Consider the following 6,000-nt stretch of genomic DNA (forward strand, 5'->3'; position numbering starts at 1 on the left):
GACCTCTTGCTAGAACTCCCTCTGTGGAAGTCCAGTTCATAAATTGTCCTAATGGGCTGCCTGCCTCGTCCCGCTGCTGCAGCAGCATGGAAGGGAGGTGGTTACCAGCGGCCTTGAAAGCCGGCATTATTCCCATCTGGTTTGCATTACAATGCTGCTAAATATTTCATGCTTTTTGTTTCACAAACAAATAAAAGCAGAACTAATCTTTTTGTTTAATGTTCCTTGATTGATGTTTTGGTGAGGGGAAAAAAAAAGTGTTGTGTTAGTTTTGATTTTTTTTTTTTTTTTTTTTTTTTTTGCTTTAGAAATCTTACTGCAGCTCTGCAAAAGCTTTTAATGGAAGATAGGCCAGATCACTGTCGACTTTTCTGGTGGGCTTTTTATGGCACCATTGATACAGGAAAAGATACAGGGGAAATCCAGATGATGAATGTGCTGTTCAATCAGCTGGGATTTCTTTGCTTGTGAGGAGATAACTCGATGAAGTGCAAACAGAGACAGGGAGCAGACGCTGACTGCTTGTCAGCTATGTGCAGAGCTATCTCTGGCTGGGGCTGCTGGAAAACACAGCAGCTATTAGTACCCCTTTGCCCTTTCACAGCGCCCTGCCAGAGGGTCCCCAAGCACTGCAGCAAGAGCCATCCATTACACCGCAGAGCATCGAGTCTGTGCAATCACCTCTGCTTCACAGGGAGGGGAGCACCAGCCCCGGGAGGATTCTGCCGGCATTTTAACCTCCTGGTTCCCTAAACTCCTTCTGAGGAGGATGAGTGAAGGCGTTCCAGCGGGCCTGGTCTCAGCCTGTACTCGTCCGCTTAAGCTTCAGCTGGTTAATCTGGCATTTGGACAGGCATCTTCATTAGGGCACCCACTGGGCTGCGTTAGCTGTGAGGTTTCATCGCAGGGTGGGATAACGGTATGAAACGTCTCTCAGAAAAGGCTAAATATTGAGAAAAGGTAAACAGACACTCTTCCAGCCTGTTGCAGCTTCACCCTGCAGTGAGGCGACAGTGTGTCAGTGCGGACAGTTAAAGCACCATCCTATGTTTGACCATGCAGCAATATTTTTTTTATATCATTGGACAAACAGAAAAAAGTTTGTCCGATTCACTCTTGAGACAAATTCTCTGCAGTTATTGCAGGATTAATTTCTCCCCAACAGCTGATGCATCAACCATCCCATCCCTTCCTCCCGTAATCGCTGGCCTCAACCCAGAGGCAAAAGTGAGTCTTGGGGACTGACCCCAAGGCTTGCCTGCAAATAGGCTTTATGACTTAATGCTGAACAAGACACCCAAGCAGTAAAATTATATACTGCTTTCTATATTATATTTCTTTTTTCCCCAGCATTTTCTTCCCAAGGACCTCAAAGCTTGCTGCAAGGTTTAACTAATTCACAACAGCCATCTGTGAATGAAGTTGTTTTTGCTAATTACAGATGAAATACTGTTGCCAGAGTGGATGATTGCCATTCTTGAGCATCTCTCATACACAATAGCACACAATAGTTTCACTCAGGATTGTAAAAATAAATTCTAACTTGTAACTGCTGCAGTTCCTTGCATTCAATCACTTTCATTGTGGATTTTGACGTTCCACTTAAAAAAATTCTAATCCAGGAATAGTAAATGCCGAGTCATAAAAGCTTAGGAAATGGGTCGAATCCAGAGTGCAAGGCAGCATTACAGTGTCTGATCTGCTGTCTCTGATAATGCCCTCACAAGACAAAGCTCTCTTTTCTTTTTTTTTTTTTCCTCATTCCTGAACAAATGAATTGCAGCATGTATGAAATCTCCAGAGGCCATCTGTGACTGTAATTCATTTACCCACCGTATTATGGAACAGATTTTCCAGTGAGTTCAAAACTCAGGAAAGGGGGGAAGGGAACAGTATGATGAGAAGGATCTGTGATCTATATCTAAAAATAAAAATATTATTCAATTGTCATATTTGATGGATAAAGTGTCTGATGCACCAGGCAAAGCCATAGCAACTAGATAAATATATTTTAAACATTCCATTTTGATACATTAAGAATGAGTTGGAGCAGAGGCTTATCGGCACTGAAATTAAGCAGACATTTCTAAGTTCCTAAAAGCCTCTGATTTTGTTTAGCTTGGAAGAAATTTTGCTGTAGATAACTTGGAAGTGTAAGGGGAAGTTGGACTTGGAGCACAAAGGAGCAGCTCTGACAGGTCAGGACCAGCAATTACCTTTCTTCTTCATCTGTTATTTTCCAAGTGCCAGCAGCCCTGACCTGATGTGTGTTAGACCACACGAGGCCCCTTGGCAAACTTACAGACCCTTGGCTTCTGCTTTTAAATTGAAATTAGTACATTCATTTATGACCTTAGCTGCTACAAAAATATTTTTACTTATATGGTGCTCTCAATATTTCTGTAGTGCTGTTAACATTCAGTAATTGTAATCAGTAACACATCCTCATGAACAGCCAATTGGTTATGTGGCTGTAAGCATCAGATTTCCTCCCTGAGTAATTCCAAGGATGTCCCCAAAGGCACAGCAGGAATGAGTTCAGGCCACGGTGGCTGGCAGGGTTAGTGTTTACACTGTGTGTCATGTCGGTACCCATTTGAAGGGTTTTACATTCTGCCTTAGGTCCTGTGTTTCTTCATAAATTGATACCATGCAGAAGAGAGAAATGGTGCAAACTTCTAAAAATTGTTTTCTGTAGACATCTGACCAAAAGTTATGGCCGAAGGAGGAAAATGTTTACTTCTACACAGTAATTAGGGGGCTGTGTCAGAGCAGAGAGGGGTGGAAAGAAGTCAAGAGGAGCAACACCCCAAAGGAGCAATTTACCTTGCCGCCAGTCTGAAATCAATGAGAGATGCTGCACCAAACCTTTTGCCCACAGCCCCTGGCACTTGTAAGCAAAAGCATCAGCTTTTCCTCCCAATGCATCAGGCCCTCAAATACCTTCCTTCCAAGCCAGGGCAGAAGAGAGGAAGACACACGCAACCACTTTCTTTTCCCTTCTCTTCAAAGGGTTGCACATGCACTTATCTCACATAACTCAGACGGGTGCTGTGGGGCATAAACTGAGAAGGGGCTGGGGAGCAGCAGGTTCAGCTGAGTGTTAACAGTCCAGCTTCCAGCCTCTAAAGAAGGATTCACAGCTCTTCAGTTGTGCAATGCAAGCCAAGAGTGCTTGCGGGGCTGAATGTAGTGTAATACCGCTAATACTGCTACATTACTGCTTTCCAACATGACCATCACAGCCTATTAAGGATGAAGTAGCTGCAGATTGTATTACTTTTTTGCTCATGCCTTCACATCTATAGCAGAAAAAATACTTCACAGAGTGCCCATAATGCTGAGTGTAGCTTTTTGGCTGGAGTTACACAACACTGGCAAAACATTCAGTGACATGACGTGGTTTACACCAGCAAAACTGCATCTTTTAACAATATTATTTATTTATTTTTCCCGTGGAGAACTAGTATATATTGGCAGAAATATGCTTTTACTGGTGCAAGTATGCAATAGGTTTTTTTTTTACATGCCTTTATATATATATATATATATATACACCATGACACTCATGATCAGTAACATTTGTAGTGTTAGGCTTGTCTTAGTGAATGCAGACACTGGGCAAGAGGTTAGTAAGTAAAAGCAGTTTAGGCTTCTCTCTGTCTCAGCTCTGTCATTACCCTTCAAAAACAGGGAAGACAATGAGAAAGGTGACCCCTTTGGCATTATTGCTTAATTTAGAGAGGGTGGCAATTTGGCCCCAGAAAAGTAAAATCAAATTCAAAGGAAAACAAAAATAATTCAGAACCCAAACTGTCCAAGGCAAGACTGGGGAAATGGAAATAAAAAAAAGATGCAGCAGTGAAGTTAAAAAAAAAAAAAAGAAAAGAAAAAGAAAAATAACATTTATGTATGGAAAATAAAATGGGTAAATGACAAATGAAGTGACAGCTTTCTTGTAACAAAGAGAAGAGGGAAGTGGGGCAAGCTGCAGATGGAAATGCTGTGCTGGGGGAAGAGGAGGGACCCAGCGGGGAGTGGGAGTGCGAGCGGCAGCGGGCAGGAAGGAGGGGGCTACGCACAGTGTCAAGTGCAGGGCTGGCCCAGCGGGAGGGTGACACAGAGGTAACAGCTTAATGCCACACCGGGCCTTTTGTGGAGACTCTGGATGGAGCTGAGATCCCTCTTCTGCCTCTGGCTGGGTCGCCGGTGTCCTTCAGTCACTAGGGGAACCGGGGTCAAATCCTTCTGTCCCTGGGAAATCACTGCCAAAACTCCCCTTGGATTTCATTGATTTTACAGTGCAATGGTGATTTCACACTTTGGCTCACAGCAGAGGAGAGGAACGGGGGAGGCTTGATGCTTTCCATGACCAGCTGTGGGTATCTGACTTGCAGTAGACTCACAAGAGGCAGGACTTGGGACTGGAGCAAAGGTACAGTCTTGGGCACAACCACCTGCCCCAGTGGGCATGAGAGCTGCATCCAGCTGCTGCCAGTGGATGCTGGTGCCACCTCCATCCACCCTGGACGGCTGAGGTGGGGTGAGACCTCCAGGAGCCAAACTGGACAAATGAGATAAATAGGGCTCTGCAGTACTTCCTATGGGTCTGATGAAATTTGGGCCTCAGCTACATGCCCCGAAGCACCACTGGGTTTCCCAAGGGGAGAGGAGGCAGCAGGGCAGCATCCCATGCAGTCAGGCTCCAGCCTGGGCACAGCCGTCAGCCTGGAGGGGCACAGCCACACTGGGGATCTGCTGCCCACGCTTCAGCCTGTTTCCTCAGAGCTGAGCAGAAAAACAAAATGCCTTCTGCTAAAAATCATGTCTAGAGATACTTCTTAATTACATGTTCAATCAGGAGTCACACTGCTCGTGGTAAGAGATTCCAAACTGATCTACTTCCATATTGTCGCTGTCTCACCGTGTTTGGCTCTCTAGCTGTCTTTTGGCAGCTAGCTGGGAGAAGAGTGCTCCCGGTGCAGGGGGATGCCCGTCCCCCACAGAGGAGCCGGAGGCTGACAGCAGCTGGCCCCAGCCCCACTTGCTGCTGGCAAGCAGGCTGGCAGGGAACTTGCCAGGCTGGTCTCCACCAGATGTTTGGCAGAACTAACCCATGCCCACAGGATCCTTACAGCCAGCAGTTTTCTAACGGCTCCATTTTCCCTCCAAAATCATCTCAACAACGTTCTACTGCAAGGCTGAGGCCAACAGAAGTCTGCTTCTGACCGTGCCCAATGTCACCCGGCACCCACACACCGTGTCTTCCCCTCCTGGGCTGTCTCCAGCTGCCTTGGACAGTCCCGGCCCTTCCTTCGAGCCCTTGCTGTGGGGTGCTGGCAAGGGGCAGCACGGCGGCCTGCCAGCCGTGCAGTCCTCTCCAGAGGGCACCTGGCAAAGCTTGAGAAAAGCTAGAGGGAAAGGTGTGTTGGAGAGTGAGGTTCAATTTCTGCATGAATGTGGTTAATCTCTGCTAGTGCCTGCCTGCTGTGCTGGAAGGGCAGCCGGTGAGTCAAAGTATCTAGCTTCAGAGCAGTCCCAAAACAGGAGGTTTCATCCCAGGATGAGCAAGCTCAGCCACTCTTGTCTTCCTGGGGCCAAATTCTGAGAAAAGCTGCTCCTGCTCTTGTACACAGCGCCCTTTTTAACAGTGATGGACGGTTCAAATTTGTTCTTGATACAAACCTTGCCTTGTCCGAGTTATTTTTATGGTATTTTAACCACTAGTCATCCACCTCGGTTTTACTGTGGGAAGAGCTAAATGCAGAAATCCGAAAGAACTGGCTCAGTGCCACAGTATTTCATGGTGTGTTTGGCAGCCCTGTCCCCTACCCCCCTGACTCGGCAGAGTGCGTTACCCTGTGAGTTGGCAGGGGTCATGCAGATGGGAATGGCCAATACATGCATTGCTGGGCAGTTCCTCCAGGACAGCAAACAGGTGTTTGATTTCTTATGACAGAAAACAGGGTCAAGAGAAGGAGACCCATGTTAAGCAGGAGG

The sequence above is a fragment of the Falco cherrug genome, chromosome 7, assembly GCF_023634085.1.
Source record: "Falco cherrug isolate bFalChe1 chromosome 7, bFalChe1.pri, whole genome shotgun sequence".
Taxonomy (NCBI): domain Eukaryota; kingdom Metazoa; phylum Chordata; class Aves; order Falconiformes; family Falconidae; genus Falco; species Falco cherrug.